Source organism: Ptychodera flava, unplaced genomic scaffold (assembly GCF_041260155.1).
Source record: "Ptychodera flava strain L36383 unplaced genomic scaffold, AS_Pfla_20210202 Scaffold_41__1_contigs__length_1339820_pilon, whole genome shotgun sequence".
NCBI classification, from domain to species: Eukaryota; Metazoa; Hemichordata; class Enteropneusta; family Ptychoderidae; genus Ptychodera; species Ptychodera flava.
In genome coordinates, this window is record NW_027248363.1 from 631,554 (window position 1) to 655,679 (window position 24,126).

Sequence of the window (24,126 nt, forward strand, 5' to 3'; positions counted from 1 at the left end):
TGTCACAATATGTTCGACTATACTTATCAAACTAATGAATTGATATCACGTTGTAAAAGCTTCATGAAAATGGAACTTTATATTCATCAGTAGACACGTATTTGCAAGGGGAGATCCTGGCATATGATTGAGGATTGTAGCCCCCGTGAAATACATTTATGACGTTCTCTTAAAAGTTTCCTGGCACAACTTTCTCCCCAAACCTGTTTCAGTGGTCTAATCGATGTCAACTTTGTCTGTTAGAGAGCAAAGGCTGGCAAGATATAGGTTTTCATCTCATCCGGACAAATTGAAAGCCTTTACAAAGGCAGAGACACCAGGGATACACCCATTGTGATTTTTGGACCGACTCTCTTAGGGTCGTGAGCAGAAATTGACAAAATTGGGTGATATGTTTCTAAAGAAATGATGCCTCAATATCTATGTTGAGAGCGCGCTTAAGGCAGCCTAGCACTAAAGCTCATACCAGACAATTATACGGGCTTTACCAAATCCATTTACAATATCTTATTACTACGGGGCTATTCCATGTGGTACTCATATTGATTTACATGGAGTACATAGTCAGTTATACATGCAAAACGTGCTTACAACGAAATAAACTGGCTATTTGACACAAGAAATCAGGACAATCACACCCAATGCTTACAGGTTACAAATGTCGCTCGCAGTAATGTATAACTTAAATTGCAACAGTGATTTTGTTACATTCTGTTTTAAAGTTTTGGTGGAAAGTGTATTTAAACTTTAGCTAACAGTGATTCTCTGAGCGACAGCTGTGTTAGAAAGTCAGACTTCTGTAAGTATAATTGTCATGCTTACAACTCCTGAAGAGCGACACTAAATATCAAGGACAGTCAAACAGCTCCATCCATAATTTATCCAGCTTTAATGTTACTATCAGTATATCTTTCTACAATATCTTTAACAATGTAACAATAAGGGGAATGTAAGTGCTCTCTACCTACAGTGACAAAATCACGACCTGCTGCCAACAACATAGTCTACAAAGTAAATGTTATCGCTTGCAAAATTGCATTATGGGATGGAATTTGTTTATGGCCTTCCTAAAATGGAGTTTTCACTTGAATAAATCAAATTACTAGCATATATGCGATATAATATTGCGGCGATACTCAAGTTTTTGGTTTTCTGAAAATATTCTCTTTAAAATAACATTTTTGGTGCCTATGGATAACCTGGCCTCAGACGACGTGTGTGAGGGCGTGTGTGGTGATAGTGTAATGTGGTTAATCTACATATGAATAGCCAACTTTGACGGCTTTGTGTGACTTGAACGGATTTAAATCATAGTTGTTTGAGTGACTGTGTTCAGATCAGCCAACACACGCAGCTCAAGACACCTTTGATTTTTGACTGGTATCGGGCAATCGTCGGAAAGATTTCCTGAAGGAAGCCTCGTTTCAAACAGGCATTTTAAGGTATGCTCCTACAGGAAAGTTACTCTACCCAAAATATCAAAGGTAGAGTAAACACTTGCGTCACACACACACACACACCTTTTATGGCAGTATCCCGGGGAGTAACTATGGCTACAGACAGATCAACACAATGCTGAAGTATATACACGCTTGACTCTTTTGGGCTCCATTACAGCGCGTAGATTAACATCGCATTAGATTACGTTTCCTCTAAAAGTTTATGTTTCATTTGACAAATCGCAAAGCTGTGCTCGAGCCAATTGACAGAAGTAAGTTACCAGTAGAGCAGAAACAGCGATAACATTACACTATTTCTTTTTGTCGACAAATCACATAGTAACGTTCCACATTCGGGGGATTGGTTTATTGTTCTCATTTGATGATTTCTTATTGTCCATACATTCTACAGATACAGATTGACTTTCATAAACACATCATTCTTCAATGCTATGCCGGTGTCTACCAGTTCTTTTAACGTCAAAAGCAGCTTCTTTCTTTCAAACTATCTAGGCCAAAAATATCTAGGTTTCCTTTTGTCATTTTGGCATTCTTTTGAAAATAAAACATTGGCTGCTGTCGACAATAATTTCCAGCCTGTTGTTTTCATGCTATCAATAGTTTAGGACAAAGAAAGATTGTTGCCGGCAGTCAAAAAATCACTTGCAAAACTGCATTATGGGAAGGAATTTTTAATCGCCTTGCTAAAATGGAGTTTTCACTTGAATAAACTAAATTACCAGCAGACATGCTGGATAATGTTGCGGCGATGCTCAATTGTTTGGTTTCCTAAAAAAAATGCATGAAAACCTATGATACTTACTGTATAAGCATGGATTATTGCTTGTATTTTAGCTGAAGAGTGCATATACAGATGAATACAGTTAATAATCCATCGTTTGTATTCAGCAAGCCTGTATTCATGTGGATTCATGTGAATTCACATAATACAGGTAACTCATTAGTGTGAATTTATCTGTATTATTGCGTTTTCATGCAGTGTTCCTCAAAATGTTCTCCTGAAAATAACACTTTTTGTACCTTGGGATAGCCTGGCTTCAGATGACGTGTGTGAGGGCGTGTGTGGTTATAGTGTTATGTGGTTAATCTACATATGAATCGCCAATATTGGCGGCTTTGTGCGATTTGAGCGGATTTAAATCATAGGTTGTGAGTGACTGTGGCCGGATTAGCCAACATACGCAATCCATAACACCTTTTGTCTTTTGACTGATCCCAGGCAATCGTCGGAAAGATTTCCTGAAGGAAGCCTCGGTTTCAAACAGGAATTTAAAGGTATGCTCCTACAGTAGGGTTACTTTACCCAAAATATTGAAAGTATGGAAAACACCTTGGCTATATTCCCGATGTATTCACTCAGGATTGTACCGCCTAAGTTGAAAACACCTCTCCCTGTATACTCAAGATATGTTTCATTGTTTAGGGATTTTTGCTCAAAACCGGACTTATAGTTAGGCGCTTCAACTGCAAAGCGTTATAAAACAATAAGTGAAAGGCGGCTGATGACCCGGTTCAGCTCAGGTTTTTGCAAGTCCGCTACAGCTGAACTGCGTCATAAATATTGTAGCTGGCCGGGGGTCTTGACCAAATATAGGAATATCTTCATTGCATTCATGGCTATTCTTCTGAGTGTGAAGCTTTCCTTAAAGCATGGATGCATTTGCTATGTTATCGACTCATGCTGAGGATTTTCTTTCAAAAAAAAGCGACAAGTGTTTAATTTTTATTATGAAAATAACTAAATCTAGCGTTACATACATGCACACATTTGATGGCAGTATCCTTGGGAGTAAACATGGCTAGAATCAGATTAACAAAAGGCTCCGGTAATGTTCACGCCTGTGACCCTTTGCGGCTCAATAATAGCGCGTAGATAAACATCGAATTATATACGTTTCCTTTTAAAGTTTATGTTTCATTTGACAGAAGCTTGGCTCGAGGTAATTTAGAAAAGTAAGTTATCAGCAGAGCGGAAAAAGCAATAACATTACAATATTTCTTTTTGTCAATCATTCACACGGTCATTTCGAAAATTTGGCGACCTGGTTTATTGTTCCTATTTGATGATCTCTTACAGTCCATACATTCTTCAGATACAGAGTTCCATTCATACATACATCTTACTTCGATGCCACGCCGCTGTCAACCACTTCTTTCAACTTCAAAGTAATTACAGCTTCTCATTTCAAAATATATCTAGGTCATGTATCAATCACTTCATTAAATTTAATTAAACGTTATATCTCATTTCTTTTTGGAAATCAAGTAAGAAAAACCTGTCATCCAATTTCTCAAACTTCCTACGTCACTATGCTGGTGATAATATATGACTCGAAGATTGTTTGTGCTTCTTATTAAATTATCAAATTTATTATTAAAATGTCTTTTATAAGTTCGAGAGGCCTAAAACGGCTATGCCACTGAATTGTCATTGCTTTACCCACGCATAATACATTTACGACTTTCCCTTAAAAGTTTCCCTCCACAACTTTCGCTCCAAACCTCTTTCAGTTTTCAAATCGATGTCAAAATTTTTGTTAGAGTTGGGGAGATATAGGATTTCACCGCATCCGGACGATTTCAAAGCCTTTACAAAGGCAGACACACCATGGGGCTACAGCCATTATGGATTTGGGACCGGCTCTGGTAGGATCTTAAGCAGAAATATTTTTCCAAACAAATGATGACATATACGACTTTCCCTTAAAAGTTTCCCTGCACTTTCTATCCAAAACGTCGCTTACACGTTGCTAATGTTGCTCGCTGTGACGTAAAACTTTAATTGAAACAATGATTTTGTAACATTCTGTTATGAAGTTTTGGTTGAAAGTGTATTGAAACATTAGCTAACAATGATTCTCTGAGAGAAAGCTGTGTTAGAAAGTCAGACTTCTGTTAGTATCCTTGTCGTGCTCAAAACTCCTGAAGAACGACACTAAATATCAAGGACAGTCAAACAGCTCCATCGATAATTTATCCAGCTTTAATGTTACTATCAATATAGCTTTCTACAATATCTTTAACAATGTAACGATAAAGGGGAATGTAAGTGCTCTCTACCACAGTGACAAAATCACGACCTGCTCCCAACAACATAGTCTACAAAGTAAGAGTTATCGCTTGCAAAATTGCATTATGGGATGGAACTTTTTAATCGCCTTCCTAAAATGGAGTTTTCATTTGAATGAATTAAATTACTAGCTAATATGCTATATAATGTTGCGTCGATGCTCAAGTTTTTGATTTTCTGAAAATGTTCTTCTTAAAATAAGATTTTTAGTACCTATGGACATTATGGCCTCGGACGAGGGCGTGTGTGGTGGTAGTGTAGTGTGGTTAATCTGCATATAAATAGCCTAGTTTGACGGCTTCGTGTGACTTGAACGAATTCAAATTATAGGTTGTTTGTGGAGTGACTGTGTTCAGATCAGCCAACACACGCAATCCAAGACACCTTTTGTTTTTTGACTGGTCCCGGGCAATCGTCGGAAAGATTTTCTGAAGGAAGCCTCGCTTTCAAACAAGAATTTTAAGGTATGCTCCTACAGTAAAGTTACTCTACCCAAATATCAAAGATAGAGTAAACACTAGCGTCACATACACCCACACCTTTTATGGCAGTATACCGGGGAGTAACCATGGCTACAGTCATATCAACACAAGGCTCAAGTATATACACGCTTGACCTTTTGGGCTCCATAACAATGATAAGATTAACATCGCATTATATACGTTTCCTCTAAAAGTTTATGTTTCATTTGACAAATCGCAAAGCTGTGCTCGAGCCAATTGACAGAAGTAAGTTACCAGTAGAGCAGAAACAGCGATAACATTACACTATTTCTTTTTGTCGACAAATCACATAGTAACGTTCCACATTCGGGGGATTGGTTTATTGTTCTCATTTGATGATTTCTTATTGTCCATACATTCTACAGATACAGATTGACTTCCATAAACACATCATTCTTCAATGCTATGCCGGTGTCTACCAGTTCTTTTAACTTCAAAAGCAGCTTCGTTCTTTCAAACTACCTGGGCTAAAAAGTATCTAGGTTTCGTTTCTTCTTGTCGGCATTCTTTTGAAAATATAACATTGGCTGCTGTCGACAACAATTTCCAGCCTGTTCTTTTCCTGCCATCAATAGTTTAGGACAAAGAAAGATTGTTGCCGTCAGCCAAGAAATCGCTTGCAAAACTGCATTACAAGATGGAATTTTTAAATCGCCCTGCTCAAATGGAGTTTTCACTTGAATAAATTAAATTTCTAGCAGACATGCTATATAATGTTGCGGCAATGCTCATGTTCCTGGTTTTCTAAAAATGTTCTACTTAAAGTAACATTTTTGGTACCTGAGGATATTCTACACTAATGGACACTTCAGTTAGTATGTGTCCTACCCTTGAGAATGTATTACGGCGTCGGATAGAAACCTGAACAAATATTGGCAAAATTTGGGGTAATTTTCAAATAAAATAATGCCTTAATGCTTTCTTTGAGGGTGCGTTTACAGCTGCTTGGCGGTAAGTGGCGCATATGACAAATACTACACAGTTATAAAATCCTTCGGTGACAGTATCTCATTACTACGGGACTTTGCGATGGGATAATCAAAGTAATTTTCCTGGGATGTATATTAAGTATATAAAGTGAATTAGTAGAAAATGCGGTGGTATCAATTATGTAATGGACCATCCGGAAAAAATAATGATGCCATTACATTGATAACATAACAATATGTTATATGTTAAGTAAAAATTAACGACTATGACCAGTAGAAGTAAATGGCAGAGCCATTTCAGCACACTATTAACTTTTCATTGTTATAATCAAAGCATAGTAACGTTTTACAATACATCCATCGCCGTAAAAATGCATTTCAAATGCATGTTCAACGGACCCAATCGACCCACATTTGGACGCCACAATTTTCCCACAAATGATTACAAATGCAACACTGTAGACATGATGACAGGGAAGCTATTGTAAGGAAATCAAAACGTGTCAGCAAAAAGGAAACACGGGAAAACACCTTGAGTGTGTAGTGTTACCCTAATATTGTACGGCAGTTCGAAAATTATATTGCTTATATTTTAATAAATCCCAATGTGGGTGTTTACGTTTCACTAGTTGCACAGTTACTCACAAAGTAAACCATTTTATTTATTTGAATATGAATCATCTCAATTTTATTGACTTGAAGTATAAATCCTGAAATGTTTGCAAAAGTTAGTCATTACAACATTGTACAATAACATTAGCCATGATGTACTTCAATCAAATTTTTGTTATTTGCTTATATCACAAATGTTCACAAATTCGCGATTCCCCTCTAGGGAACAATAAGGTAACGATTATCCAATATTTTTCTGATCATTTCACCACAAATCCAATTACTTCTGTTTGGTTGATAATCGTTTTCGTTTGGGTTTCAAAAAATATTTTTTTCTTTTCATCCTGCGACATTTTATTTTGAAATCTTTATCCCCGGTAATTAAATGGTTCTTCCCTAAAATATCCTTACTTACCATAACCAACGTACAGGTGGTTGGAAAGGCTATTTTTGCACCAATTCTTTTCTCAGAGTTAATGTCAAGTTTCAAGGGTTAGAATCAAGATATTTAGTTCAAATTTTCAGATAACTCCCTTAGTTAATATTTTCTCCAAAGAATATAAAAATTGTATATTTGCAGCCATGATTTTGAAATATGACACCAGTAAATATTAAAATTTAATTATTACCTTCTCGTGTCTATTTATAGACAGAGAAGGTATTAGAGTTGAAAACCAGTATGCTGGTGTCAACTACTTCCGTCTGTCAATACTTCCGTCTGTCAAGATCCGTTGACGTTATGCCATTGTGATGGGTCATATCATAAACTTGTGGGGGTGTTCATGGTTCAGGTTGAGGTGTAGGAGAACGATTTTGAGCTGTGACAAAAATCAAAAGGGACTTAGCGGCATAGCCACAGTGTTACATGTAAGCCTTTCTCCAAGGTTCTTAGTTGACTACGATCTATTACAGACTACTGAGCTGACGTTAGGGGTACTCACTTTGTGTTTTGCTCACTCTGTGTGCGCTGGTGTTTGGTACTGAGTTGCGTGGATATCCCCTCATGGCCTCACGTGATATGGGCCTGTTGCATAATCTGCAGATGATCATATGCCTCTGAGTGTGCAAACGGTCATTGTGTAAGCCTGTCGGCATTTTCCTTGCATTTTTTCTCATTTAATTTTGCAAAATATCGGCGAGTACCTCAATATTTCAAGATAACTCTTTCTTCCCAATCGTTTCCTTGAGTTTCAGAGTCATATGAACGAAAATGAGTGAAAGTTTTAGACAGGAAAATCGGACGTCGGCCATGTTCAATGTTTACAGTACAATCAGAAGTTTATGTGGAGGAAATAACTAACAAACACTATTCATGATGCCCGCCCTCTAGAGGCAGACCTTCCTATATGAAGTAAATATTTGATGCTTGTGGAAAGCTTGACCACACAAAGGAGCATTTAACTTTTAGAAAATGACAAATTGAATAAGAAGCTATTCTGAAAATGTCAAATACTGAGAAAAAATGCACAAATATTCAAAATAAACAGGTTAACTGACTGGTCAGCTATAAAAAACAATGAAAATGTTTATGATCAAAAGTTTTTGAGATGCGCACATTTAACAAATACAGAAATTATTAATATCATAAATATAAGACCAAACGATTTTTTCAGGGATGGGACAGGTTGGAAATGAGGGGTGAGAGACAAAGGCACTCCTATTGCTGCATGTGGATGCAGCCACACCATTTCATTTACAGCATACTTATTCACTGTGTTGTGTTCAAGTTCCATATTGTACTGACTGTCATACAAGGATAACATAAGCAAATCAAATCAAATTAGAAAGGATCAATGCTGTTGTGTGGATTTTGCTGAACACGGCTGATTTTAATATTTTGCCCTACATATTTGGTATCCAGCAAAGGCATATTTTGATGTAAAGTCAAAATTAACACTACATTGCTGACAATATATGTTACCGTTTCTGCATGAACTTTTCTTTTTTAAATTATAGAAAGTACTTCGAACAGATTAACAATTATCGTGATGTCAACCCATGATTTTACATCACAAAGACTGTAATTCTGCCAATTTTTTTTATTTTTCAGTCATTTTATAAATTTTGCACTGCACAAGATGATTGAACAATTTGCAATGTTTGAATTTGTAAACTCAAAGAACAAAAATCATTTGGTCACAAATTAAATTATTTTTGAAAAGAATTTACTCTTAAACACTTTTAGCATATATTCTTTACACGGTCATGTATTTCAAGGAAAATATGCCTATTAAAAACAGTAATTTCTTCACTTTCAATTTCTTTTGAATACTATGACAATTATCAGCCATGAGGTTTTACAAACACAAGACCAGATAAGCGTTTTTCATCATTTCCACAGGACTCTTTGGAATATCCCTTAAAAACAGTTAAACGTGACTTAAAATGATCACTTGGTATACATTTAATTTACAGATGCCAGGTTGTGTATTTCACATTCACTCAGGTCAGTAGGGAAGTGCGTCATTACTATTTTGGACTGTTAATTCTTATTTCTGAATTATTTAACTTTTTTCCACACTGAACTATCTTTAGGCAGTTTATACTGTAGCTTAGAATTTTTTTTGATTGATGTATTTAATCATCTTTTGGTTCTTTGGGTCCATATCTCACCTCATGCCCCTACATCATCAACTATTTACCAATAACTCCATACCAACAACCAATTACCTGACCTGGCCACACATTAGAGAAGGTACAGCGTCATTGACGGTATTTTTCATATTTATTTTACATATTTGAATTTCATAATAATTGGATAGTATTAATATTACCAAATTAGTTATAAATATGTTGACACTATTTATTGTAACATTTGTACGGCAGGATTTGTAAATAAAATTTGTTTTTATGATTTTACATGGGTTTATATATCAAAAATTATTAAAAATTCTTTCAAATTTCAAAATGTGATTTTTCAAAAAGTACTTCAAATACAGGAAAATTGTGCCGTACAAACTTATCTGTAATCTTGTTAATAGGCTGTAAACATTCCATGTCCATATCTCATTTCAAAGTTGGATTAAATTGGTCTACAATTATGTAGGAAAACTGTTATTCTGTCAAAAATGTTGAAAACAAGCCATATTTGCACCCCTCGTTTGAAGTCACAGAGCAGTTTTTTTTGGTTAATCTCACTTTTGACACCTCTTTGACACTCAAAGAATCTAAAAATGCATTTACAATAGCAGTCACTCACTCAGAATGCCAGCACCGCCTTGTCAAACTTTCCTGAAAAACAGCAAATAATGACTTTACCGTTTCAAACATTTTATTAAAAGCTAGGGGACCTCTACCATAGTTAATACACTAAGGACTCCCCAACTTCTTCTTATTTGGTCGGTTTTTCAGAAGTTTTAAACAGGCTATAACTCTGCAATGCCTTTGTGCCCAAATGTCTAGTTTTTTTTATTCCACAGAGAATGTGACTACTTTTATATTTTAATAGTTTTGTTGAAATTTATAACTGACGCTCTAGCCTTTCAAACCACCTTAAGATAAGCAATATATCGATAGGATAGTTGAAAAGAAAAACTCTTCTGGCCTAAGGCGACGCGTGTGACGACGTGTGGTGGTTGTGTAGTATGATTCATCTACATATGAGTAGCCAACTTCAACGGCTTTGTGTGACTTGAACGGAATTAGATCATAGGTTGTTGCTATTGTTTATATTGCTTATCTTGAGGTAAGTTATTAGAAATAATAGCAAGACACATTTTGACTTTGGCTGATGCCGGACAATGGTCGGAAAGATTTCCTGAAAGAAGTCTCGCTTTCAAACAGGAATTTTGGAAGATTTAAAGAGTAGGGTAACTCTGCCCAAAATGTTGAAGGTAGAGTAAACACCTGGGATATGCTCCCAATATTTTTATACAGAGTTGTGCTGCCAAAGTTTAAAGCACCCACCTACGTATACTCCAGACTTGGTCGATTGTTCATAGGGATTTCTGCTCAAAACCGGACTTAACACAATTGAAACTAATTTTGGATAATTGGATGGGGAAGTAAGGCCAATTTAAAGGGCCTATGACATGCCCGTACAACCAAACGTAAAATCACTCTTTGGGTCTTGAAGTTAGCTTGCGTCACTGTCTTGCATTGCGTATCGCCCCCATTGTCCAGATAAAAGGCAAGGAAAAGTTACGGGTGGGCGTGTACCCTAGTCCAACTCGTTCGACTTTTTTGGGCTTTTCGAAGTTCAGCGACGACTTATCTTAATACGGGCATCTTAATACGTATCTTAAAACGGGTCTTTCACACCTTTGCAAATCTTATGTCCGTAATGCAAGGGCTTCCTTCACTCAGAACGTATACCCAGCGCGCAGCGCATGAGAGAACATTGTAAGCTTAGTGTCTAAAAGTTTTAGTTTGCTATAGTGGCATGGTCTTTTCACGAGATCACCAACGGTCACATGTCGCGTACGGCCGATCGAGTAAATTAAAATGACTTGTCAGGCTATCTGATTAGGTATACTATGCTTTCGTGCCAATATGGGAAATAAACATAACAAGAAGGATGACAGTCGATGTCACATCGGGAAACATTCGTGCGGCAGGAAGCTTACCGTATCTACGAGAAGACGGCGATTCAATCAAAATGGCGACCCGAAATGCGGCGACAAGCTTTCTTTGTTTTTCTCCATTCAAAAAATGTACAAAATAGGCCTAACACATTACTTTTTGCAGGATTCGTTTCCTCTGAACATGTACGGGATTTGACACTTTGTCTCCTACTACAAGGGGAATGATAGTTCTGGCAAAGGTCGACGTCCAACACAGCTACACTCAGTGTGGGTTTTCGGAAAGGGTAGTGAATTTCGCCAAAAGCCGTTTCATAAATGACAAGCACTACGAAATCTTATTACCATACCTTTCGAAACTTTATTGTGTTTATCCTCAAACTGTTAACACGACGGAAGTGGTATTTAGGGGGTCAAGTTGCCAAATTTTTGACCCCGTGTTGAGTGCGTAGTAATCGGACTGCTATCGCAGTAATCGGACGTCGTATTTGGAATGTGATTAGGGACTAAATGTTGATAATTTGAAACTTCAAAACCCCGATTTTCATTTTCGATGTGTTTAAAAAACTGTATGTAAATATTTCGTGATAATTAGTTACGTTTAATCCATAGACGACTCAACCATATTTCGACGTGTTTGGCGCTTACCTACCGGACATATGGGCTGTCTCTTTGTGTTGCTTTCGACACCTTTTATCGTACGGTCTGGCTAACTTCGCAAAATTTGTAGCGCCCGAAATAGCTTCTACTAAAAAATATCCAAAACGGGACAGCAGTATCACTTCACTTAATATGAGGTCATATGACTTGTAAAACGCTATCATTACGGAGCGAAGTGAGTACGACAAATAGCAAGCACGTGATTGAATGTCCGAAAACTGAGGTCGTCCGAAAACTGTCACACTGAGTGTACTGTATTGCAACTACAACATGCAATGCATTGAACCGAAATAACTCAGGCGCGGGATCACTCCACTTCTTATGAAATAAAGTCAACCGTGAAAAGTTAAAAACTAAGACTGATACTGTCTTCTTTCATACAAACAAATGAAAGGTAGCCTTATCGTACTCTCCAATCTGTCCCAAGCATTCTTTTTCTTTGTCCACTCGCTTTGTCCTTCAGAGTTAGAATCTGACTCTGATTTGGAGGCCACTTGTCCCGGATGCCTGGGGTTGCCTATGCGCCTTCAAGCTAATTCCCCTCGAAATCACTTTCTGAATTCTGGTCAACACTGTCTTCGCTGGAGCAACTTGACAAGTCCCTGCAGCTGGACCGCCGGTGTGGCTTCCTTGCCAGTGTTTACTGGGCGTCTGTGAGCACTGTTTATATAGCTGACTTTGTTTGTGGTCTAATTTATGCAAGGACCGCTAAATACACTTTCGTGTCAATAGCGTGATACAAATGAGTTCCATTGTACCTGTTAGTAAATATGCGAATACCGCTGCCTGGCTCGGATGCGAAGAGGCCCATGATTACCAGGCACGACAAAAAGGAGTCAAATTTCGCCATTCGCGCACATCTTTCCGAACAGTCACAATATGCAATCCATAGACAGGTCCCCCAGCTGCGTTGTTGAAGGAAGAAATAAAAACTTAGGAAATGATGTCATAGGCCCTTAATCTTTAAATACAATCTCATCTGCTTTTTCTTTTTACATTACACACTTGTTTTTTATGAGTTATTTGCAACAATGCACCGTTCAGGTTATACTGCACCTAACACTTCTGAGAAATTCGAAAAATATGAAAATCCAATTATCCCAAATTAGTTCCAATCGTGTTACTTGTACTTAGGGGCTTCAACTACAAAGCGTTATAAAACAATGAGTGAAAGACGGTTGATGACCCGAGTTCAGCCTAGATAATTGCAACTTCGCTACAGCTGAATGGCGTCATAAATATTGTAGCCGGCCGGGGGTCTTGACCCAATTTGAGGAATATCTTCAGTTCATTCATGGCTATTCTTTTGAGTGTGAAGGTTTTCCCAAAGCATGGAGGTATTTCCTATGTTATCGACTTATGCTGAGTTTTTTTTCTTTCTGATAAAAGCGATCAATGTTTAAGTTTTTCATGAAAATAAGTAAATCTAGCGTCACGTACACACACCCCTTTCATGGTAGTATCCCGGGGAGTAACCATGGCTACAGTTAGATCAACGAAGGGCCCCAGTAATGTACCCACTTTACCTACGGGGTCCCATTACAGAGTCACACCGCATTATCTATATTTCCTTTAAAAGCTTATGTTCATTTTACAGATATATAAAGCTTGGCTGGAGCTAAACCCGGAAGTAAGTTACCGCAGAGCAGAAACACCGATAATCTTACAAGATTTCCTTTTGTCGACCACTCACATAGAAATGTCCCACATTCGGCGACCTGGTTTCTTGTTCTCATGTGATGATCTCTTACAGTCCCTACATTCTGCTGATATAGCGTGACATTCATAAAAGCATCATACTTCAATACCATGCCGCTATCTTCCACGGCTTTCAATACCAAAAGCAGCTTCTTTCTTTCAAAAAAACCCTGGGCCATGTAATCAGACATTTCAATGAAATGTATTTCATGTTATGTCTATCTTTTTCAGGAAATCAACTAACAAGCCTGTTGTTCAACTTCTCAAATATCCTGCGTCACTACTTCTGGTAATAATTTGTAACCCGGAGATTGTTTGTGCTTCTTATCGAAATGATGACAGCTATGAGACAGTTTTCGGTTGTTATAATCACATCATGTGCGGTAAGTTTACTATATATGACACGAAACCAGTGAGTAATTTCCGATAGACCACCATAGTTGCGTTGAACTCTATTTTTCCTATTTTAAAACATTCATCTTGACAGGAGACAGATTAATTTTAGCTTGACTACTGATGAACCTTTCGTGTTTACAAGTCCACGGAAATTTGGAGTGAGCTATAAAAAATAGCGCCCACTATGGTGATTTTGACAATCCAGGCTCATTGTTATGATTTCTATTAGCCCCAGAACTCCTCACATTACCACAGAATGCTACATCTATCATTTACGACAGTCTACATTTTGATTCAAGCAGAAAAAATATCTTGACAAACAACTTCAAATTAAAGTTCAAACCAAACAAGCATCCTTACAGGTATCAAAATTAAAGGTCCGCACTATTTTTCATCTGAACTGGTAACGAACCAGAAAGCGCATTAGTGGTCTTTTGCCATACATCATTTACCGTCTGCCTGCCTGTCTGTTTGTTTATTTGTAAATATGTATCGATATTTCTGCCTGCATTGTTGAATGTGTAATAATCTTGTACCCAAGTGCAACTTTCCTCTAAAATGTTCGATATGCTACATAAGATAAACACAGTCCTTAAACTGCGATTTATTTGCTTCCGTATATTATGGTGAATTACAAAGTAACAAACCTTCAAGCAAGGCAGAATATGTACAACATGGGATATCATTGTCAACAAACGAACTATAAGCAGCTGTCACAATAATATTTAGTATTGCACACAATACAGGCCGTGTTGACAAGTTGTACATTAGAAATCCCGTCCTTATTTCAGAATAGGACAAGAAATCATACTTTATAAAACTGAGTCGAAATACTGGAGAAAACGCGAATGGTTATTAAACTTTAAAATAACGTACGTTTTACTTAACAGTGTAACTGTCATTGTCATATGTAGAACATTGCATTTTATCTTATGTGAAGTTGCAATTGACGTCCAAAATCTCGCAAACCATATTTACAATGTCAAGGTATCTCTAATGCCAAGCTATAGATCTTCCAGCCCAGCGAATATCGCTTCCATTGTTACTATGTATATCTGTAAGAGCTGTGTTTTCAAGTAATTATGACTGGTTTTGAACTTCCTGCAAAAAGAGAAAACCCCATCAAAAGTAGTCGGTGCACAAAAAGGAAAAAGACAGAAATAGAATGACTTCAAAATTATGTTAATCGTAGAACTGAGTGTACACCCGGTACAGCTATTCTTTCAAAACCGAATACAAACAAACTTATCTATCAGGTAGATAATCCCGTTAAATCAACAAAACAAAATAAAAGCGTCCGTATACAACTGCATTTTTAATAACAGACCCAAGCAACGAGATCACAGTTATAGTAACGCACGTAGATAACAACAGTCTTCGAACAGATACAAGTGTGCATACAAAACGTCCTTTGAGAATGCGATGTCATTCAAAAGAACATCCATAATTGGATTCCGAATCTTCAAACTATGATAATAAAATGTTTGTTCGAACACTCTTAGGTCAACTGTCAATGACAAACTGATATTGTAGTTTGTCTCATCGACATGTTTACGCTTTCACAGCGACCCATGTCACATATCACATCAAAAATTCATTCGCCATTCTCTTGGATAAACTAAACAGAAAATCAAAAGTGCTACTGATAATATAGCATCATCATAAGCTAGGGTAATTTAAGATGACTAAGACCAGATAGAAGAGCAGATCATAATTACATTTCTATTTACTTTGGTTTCAGATTACCATGGCAACAAAAGTATTTGCGGCTACAATAGTTGAACTACGGCTACATTCTTTCACAAATGTGGAAGGTAAAGACGCTCTTGGTTCGAGATGTGATTTAGCTAATAAATGTGACATCATGATGACTATTTGCCTGGTACGGCTAACAGAGTAAGTTACGAATGAAATGGCGTCAACACTCAATTTCATGTGAAAAACACTGCAAAACGTTATCGCAAATACAATCCTATATACTACTGTTACTTTGAGAATAACCGTCTTTTTAAGAGCTGACGGCAGATCTGCATTTTACTAATTTTTTTTTTAATTTTGTTAAATATCAGTCCATCATCCAACGGGCGTTAGGCCAATTACAGGATGAGGCACGCATAACAAGCTAACCCCCAATGGAGCACTGTGCTAGAGTCTTGAACTCACCATCCTCCGACAGTGAGTCCATTACTCTGGACCTACCGGGTCTTGAACCGAGTCTCGAACTTACCATCCTCTAATAGTGAGTCCATTACCCTAACCAATGGTTTACGGTGCCTCTCAACACTTTTGGATATGATAGTTTTAAAACCAAACGACATCAGCAATAAAGCTTGCAAAATTTACACAGTAACGGACAGGGATAAAAAATGTATGTTGAGTGGAAAGATGTTATAACCAATTGCAAACATCGTTTCCTAAAGTCTTCCTATGTCGTGCAATAAGGAAATGACTGCCACACTATTCTGCAGAACCATATATCAATAACAGCTGTACACCCTGGATATGTTCTAACCCTGACACACACATCGCTATTGCTCTGACCATAGCGATATTAAAGAAATCTCACTTTTTGTAAGGCTGATGGCAAAACATATAAACAAACAATTTGACGTCATGAAACCCCAGAATAATTGACATCGTATATTGCCTAGAGCAGGCAGCGGCTGTACAATCTTGCCCTGGAACAAGGGATGACCTTGACATGGGTTGCAGAAGAAAAAAATGAACACATATTTTGTACTTGATCCCTTGCTATATTTCCTCTCGTTCTCTACATTTTGGAACGCCATATGAAGCATATTATCATAGACGAGACACACTCTTGTAATTCCAATGCGGACAATGCATTTTATGTAGTCAAGTATTGAACCTATGACGATGGCAAAGCTAGACCTAATGTCATAACACTCTGATATGCCTAGTCATAACCTACAATCAACAATAAACTATGCTAAAGAGAATAGGCCGACAGTTGTTTGTTATACAGGACTAACACAACCATCACAATTTGTTTAGCGTTATTAGATTTAAACGGTTTCTTTTTTGTTAGTCTCTTGCTGTTTTTTATATAACTAGTTGATGAGAAATTAAACTATAGTTATTTCATTGGTCATTACTCACTGTGACTAAATAGTAACCTGTCAGTGTATTTTTCAGCGAGAACAGAGAGATCTCTTTCAACACCAAAGACTGTCTGTAGTATAGAAGAACTCATATAATATATTGGGACACAGACTCGCCGTTTCTTTTTCCGCGATGTTATACCATATAACATCAAGCAACCGTTGGCATTTGGCATGGGTTCTTGGCCGGTAAGTGAACAATTCACGACGACAACAATGAAGACTTTGTATCATATATGGTTGTTGTTAATTGTTTAATTGACGACTTTGTATCATTAATCGTTTATTGTTTAAATATGTAATTCTTATTAATGGTTTCGCTGGAACAATTTATTTATCATCTATAGTAGATTCTTTTCACCTACTGTAGTGTTTAGGCAAATGGGCATTCGGTCAAAATACCTTACTATATGCAATGTAAATCATTAATTATATCATACCAGTATGTTGATGGCGCAAATACAGCGATCTGATTGGTCGAGAAGCGAAAAGAACCATAGTAAATTGGCGATATACCACGGCAGGCATGCGTGCGAGCTCTCAGCTTGAGTAGTAATCCGTTTTTGACGTTCCAAGCCAGAATTTCAATACACTGTTATGATATAATAGCAATAAATCACACCCAGCGACGGTATACTACAAGATTTTGAACAGTTCACGACATATATGCACGAGCGATAGAGAGTGCATATATGCATGAACTGGTCAAACTCGTGGTATACCATCGCGGGGTGTTCTTTATTGCTTAAATAGATATATTTGAACAAAATAATTGACAAACGTGATCTTATACACCAACAATACAGAAAACCCTTTGTTTTGAGGATTAATCATTTATACAACCTCTTGTTGAACGAATTGCATTTGAAGCTAAAATAATCGCAATGATCAGACGGAAATGAAACGAAGAAACAAAAGGGAAAAAACAAAAAAGGCACATTTAAATTAATAATTATCGTTGTTTAGTGAATGTCACTCGAAGGTGACTCATTTTGCAAGCTTTTTTAATGCACTTTGCGGTCATTTACTCCATGTTTACAGAACATCAAATGCAACATTGACGATTAATAAACGTCAGATTAAGTAACAGTCATTTAGGATATACAATTGGAAAGAAAAATATATCTTTTCAGTATTCTCAAAATGCGGGGAGTTGATAATTCAAACAGGATATCAACTGTGATTAAAAATCATCATTATAGAATAGTTCAATATCTTTGTGTTTTTAACATACTTAGCTGTTACGTTTCTCTTCATACAGGGCATAATAAATTTCAGGGCCGAAGTTTATGATTATGATGAAGGTTTCGGACCTGATCCCGACCAAGTTGCGTTTTTCGACTCCAACATTACAGCTGAGGTAGCCATCAACAGTTCAAGTGCTAACTGGCACAGTCATACAATTTCAGAGAGTTATTCAAGGTAGATTCCTGTAAATACACTTGACACTGATTATGAAAAAAATGTGAGGCGCATATTTTCAACATGCTTGAGAATATAATGGTTTACATGGACATCAAAGATAATTGTCATTTGGATAAGGAGAAGATCAGATAAATATCTGAATGCTACAAACTAGCACATTGGAATAGCTAAACCTTGTTGTCACTGTACAATATGTTCATTGACAGCATTACATAATGTCAGTCTGTTGCCTCACCATCGGAATATTCTCTTTCCGCTATTCGAGATCTTTAAGGTAAAACGCGCATCAGGGACAGATATCCTAAGCGTCATACTTTTACAAGTCTTTTCTGATCTGGCACTTGTGGGGGCTGATTTTAAAGCTCCTTGTATAGTTTTTTGAAATTCGAAAATATTATTATTCTCAACAGAGTTGGAATAGAGATGGCAGCCATTTTGAATTTTAAATTTTGGTAAATCTTGGGTTATTTGTTTCTCCGGTAGCAAAAATTTGCACGGTGACCACCGAGTGCTTTTCTTGATTTTGAAAGGGAAATGTTGAAGTATTCTTTGAGCAAAGCTTGAGCAAAAGATTATGACTTTCACATTCTAGGCGCATACTACCTTAAACTGCCATTCTCCCTTCGAATTTGACGATGCCTTCATGGAATTCACAATACCGACAATGCTGAGAGAACCATTATGATAGATTATGGCTTCTCTAACAAGATATATTCTTCTCTCTGATTGGTTTGCAGCATCACTGTGAAACTGAGAGCTTACTTAGAATAAAATTACTATGGTGATACATGCACGTGTTCTGTGTAGCTCATGCCAACGTGACTGGTCACTATGACTGCGATATGGTCACTGGTCGCAAATTATGTCACCCGGGGTGGACAGGTGAAAATTGTCAAAATTGTAATGAATGCGAACAGCTCAGATAGCCCGTAAAATGTGGGATTTACAAGTATACTTTGCAGACCATTGTCATTTTATTGAATGTAATATCCATGAATGGTGATTCGATCAAGTTTTATACTTTTTGTGATTTTGTTGTTGATAGCGCAAAGTGGTAAATCTTAACATGATGTGTATATTGTAATGTAGAGCACTACAAACAAATGTATATATTCTTAAAATACAAAAAGTAGAGAACAAGCTTAAGTTAGATCCTGCAAAACAATTGCACGTCCTGAGACTACTGACATGTACGGCAGACAATATTTTTGGTATTTTACACATGATGTTTTGTTGAATTTAAAACAGACTGATATTAGAGTTCGCTATGCTTAGATTTTAGCCAATGTATCAGTGGTAACGATGGATTACAGTGTGTTTGTTTGAATGGTTATTTTGGTATTAATTTGAAACTGACGTCGATAAGTAGGCAAGTCCCCCTTTACAAATGGTACAACGTTCATTGCTGTCGTTGGTGGCCACGATTGTTCATGCGCAGAAGGTTTTGTTGGTGTGTCATGTGAACCTGACCTCGACCTGTGTATAAGTTCAAAAAGTGGCACTATGTGTTAACGTGGTTCCTTATTATACTTGTCAATGTGCCTCTAGCTCTGAGGGGAGAAATTATAAAGTCAATATTGATCAATAGCATAGCGCCCCGTTCAAGGTTAGGGCAAAGTCATAACTTATTGAATATTCATTAACTCTCAAGTACTATGCATAAACAAATCACAAAGGTTCGCCATTATTACCATGATACGTTTTGCTCCCATATAAAAACATATGTGTATGAACATTGAAAGAGAATCGATTGAAATATATTTTGATGCACATTGATGAATTGCTCAGAATATATGAAAATCCACAAAACTTTCATCACAAATAATGATGTTGATGAACATTTATGAACTTAGCTTACGTAGCAAATACAGGATTTTATGAACGTATGATGAAGAATATGTGTTAATAAAATTTATTAATTTTCATTAATTCATTTAAATGAGTTTTTCTTGACTAACTGCATGAACCATTCATAATTGTATGATGAATGCAACATGTTCATTTATTAATGATTGTGGTTTCATAGTAAACTCATCATATGTGATAGAGAATTTCCGGTGGACCTTTGTTCATTACTATAAGAATTTTTTACAACAGTCCATCAGAATTTCACCGTCAATAATATGACGAGTTTATCAAGAATACAATATTTTCACCGTTAACGAATACATAATCTTGGACGACATCTATGTACAGCTCATTGCTGTATCTTCCTTCAGGCTATCGTTTACTTTTTGCCCAGGACAAGGGAATATTTCCTAAGCAGTTTTCCAGGATCCCAGGTTTTCGGATTAGTAGCTACTCTGCCTAATCAAACACGGATCAGCTATTCATTGTGACATTTGCATTACCGCTCTCTACCCTAATTGGTTTCAACCATTTAGCTCCTTTGGTGTATATGAGAGTATTGGAAACTGCACATCACCTTGCAAGGATCGGTATTGCGTATTGGGAATCGTGGGCTATTCTAGTGAGCACTCTATCTTGTGAAAGCCTTATTATATAATCTAAATTGCATGCGGTTAACGAGCTCTTCCTGTGAAAAGTTTGTATCATCTCATCAAATTTTATAAAATGCTGACGACTTGAAAAATATTTAAAGGGCGGTGGTCTTCGGAACGGCACTCAAAGGTCGCTAGGGACCCCTACGACTGATATAAACACTGTATCCAAGCTACGTTAGCGACTGATGAAAGTTAAAACATGTTTGTCTTAATGTACATTGTAAAATTTTTAAATGTTGCAGCTATTTTGACATGATGCATCTATATAGTGCATGAAATACAATGTTTCTAAACAAGAAAGTTGTACATGCGCAGTTCCGACGACTATTCCCTTTAATCTGGAGAAAGAGGAATACACAATCGCTTATTGTTCTCCGTTGCAATCCAGCCTTGCAAGGTTGTGATTGTAACGTTGCAAATTCACACAAGTATGACCACGGCCACTTATTTAAGCGCGAACACAAATGGTCTGTTCAAAAACGTATATGCACATTAGAAATACTAAAGTTCCCCTTTTTATTCGTGAAAATACTGAAGCCAGATTTCTGTGATACACTAGTGATAAGCCTACTGACAATTGGAAAACAATATACAATTCGCGAAACTAGATAGTAAAGTGTGCAGCATGCATCACTCAAATCAAATTATTACTGCATTCTACATAAACGGCCTTTTTATTGGTCTATGAAATCAAGAAAGGCGTCTTACCGGTTCTCACCTCATTATATAAGAGAACGACAGGGTAAAAAAGTAACGCATGATTTGAAAGGTGCACTTGTGCAAAGACAAACCAGAAGGGATGTAAATTTAATAAAAGATAACAATCTTGATCTTCGCTAAATAAGCCTCTTTGTACGTAAATAAAGGGTTGTAAACCAACATATCACGATGCAACTTAGAGCATCGTTTGAATTCCAGTCATGTGACTAAAGTACTTGATCAAAATATCAAACACTTAATTTTACGATTCTGCACTATGCTTATGACGTCACTAGATGATTGTCTGCTCACCACGCGACATTTTTAGGGGATACATGTACAGTGAAACTCGATTGCCAGGCATGTGGCAAATACCAGTTATTGAACCAAATGGGTTTCTCTATAGGTTACATTACGGATGTGCTTTTTGTGCAAGTCCGAATGAACACTGTGATTAATGCATCGACTGTTATTGTAATTAAGCAAATCCCTGTAAACGTTACAGCTGTGCAAAATCTCTCGCCACAATAGAGTCGTTTTGATCCTGTTGCCTGTATTCCAGTCCCTTTGTACGCATCTCCACTTTTTTGGATTTTTTTTTTTTAGTTTTGCATTTTCTCTGATGCCTGTATGTGGCTATGCAATAGTTACATATAGTTCTCCCGTGCATATTGAAATATTTATATCCAATTTACAGGTCATATTCTATTTTTCAATCCACAACAGCTCTCAACATGACGTGAGAATGTTGCTGCAGACACTCCTAAAAAGGACAGGTTGTTGTCTTTTATCAATCGTATGTCTTCTTAATATTCAATGTTTTTGAACACGTTTTCCTCAAAAGCGTCAGCATGTTTTCAATATTAAATTTATCATTACTATACTAATCATTACTGTTATAGCTAAAAATGCTTTGTGCAATCTTTTAAAACAAGACACGGTTATACTATGCATGACATGTCTTACCATGCTGTCAACCGGGTTAGCATTGTACAGGAATCCTAAGAGAACTACAGAACAAAAAGTAATGCATCAAAGTTGGTATGAAAAGTCTTGAAGGAGGATTTGTTCAAAAATACTGTGTATTAAGGAGACATGCGATTGATAAAAAGACAACAACCTGTGTATTTGGTAAGTAGTTACCCACACTGTACTTAAAATGAGGGATTTGTAAACCACACCTCTTAATTCAACTTAGAGCACCATTTGAATTTCAACAACATTACCACAGTTCTACTTCAAAATATCAATAGATATATTTTCGATTCTACGCTTTGCTTATTAAGGTAGAACGCACCTCGGGGACAAATACTCGGACTCTCAAACGTTTACAATTCTTTTCTGATCTACCACTCGTGGATTCATTTTAAAGCTCTGGGTGTAAGGAAACTTTTCATCGTCGTAGTTTATCAAAAATCGAAAATTTTGTTTTTCTGTATAGAGTTAACACAGGAATGGCGGCCATTTTGTATTTCAAATATTGGTAAATCTTGGGAAATTTGTTTCTCAGGTACCAGAATTTGCACGGTGACCCACGGTTTCATTCTTGATTTTGAAAATGAGTGGTTGAAAGATTCCTTAAGGATAATTTGAGCGTAAGTTTAAGACTTTTTACTTTCTAGGCGCATACTGCCTTAACGTGAATAGGCTTATATCTTCACAAAGAAAGCTCTTCGGATAAACGTAAGATGTAAACTAGAAGAAAGCCGCGTATGGTACAAAAACGATGTCCCAGTAGAGTTGAACTTACGGTAGTACCTTTTGTGCAAGCCCGAACACTGTAAATAATGCGTGAAATTGTTATTAATCAATGCCATTAAAATTTAGAGCAACGCAGAATCTCTTGATGCGGAGAATAGTTCCCCGTGGCTTTAACAACTGATTTCAAATGTGAATGGATGATGATGAATTTAAAGGCAGAATCTGACTCTCTCTATAGATATTCAGGAATCCCAGTGGCCTTTCCGATAGAAAAAAACATGACAGATATGCTGTGATCTCAAATGAGTACGCAAATATTTTTTTTTCTTTCAAAGATGACATGATATAGGCCTACATTACAGTAATTAATATTTTAGTGACGAAAAATAAGGCATACTTGACTTTTTCCTCATTCTATCCGATAGGTGAGCAGTCAATGTAGAGGTCGCTTAGTCGCTGCGAAGTCTAGAGACCGAAATCGAAGGATGGTACCGTTATTCCAAACAAATCATATGTTGCTCGATTGATGATGTCGGGACACAGATATATAACCTCCCAACAGTTAAAGCGCAGTGGTCGTCGCGCTGCGCATCCTCCTGAGGGGGTCCCCCTCTGTTGTAAACAAATCCAAGAACGCCGCACATGTTACGGGTTGATTATTGTAATGTTTGCGATATTGCCGCTTGTAAAAATGGCGGTTGATCTGTCACAAGCATACCAACTAACCAAATGTAACACGCAATACGGTCAATTAATCTAAGTTAAATGTCTGCTGAATATTGAACAATAATTGCACGCTGGATTGAGATCACATTTGCTCATGATTT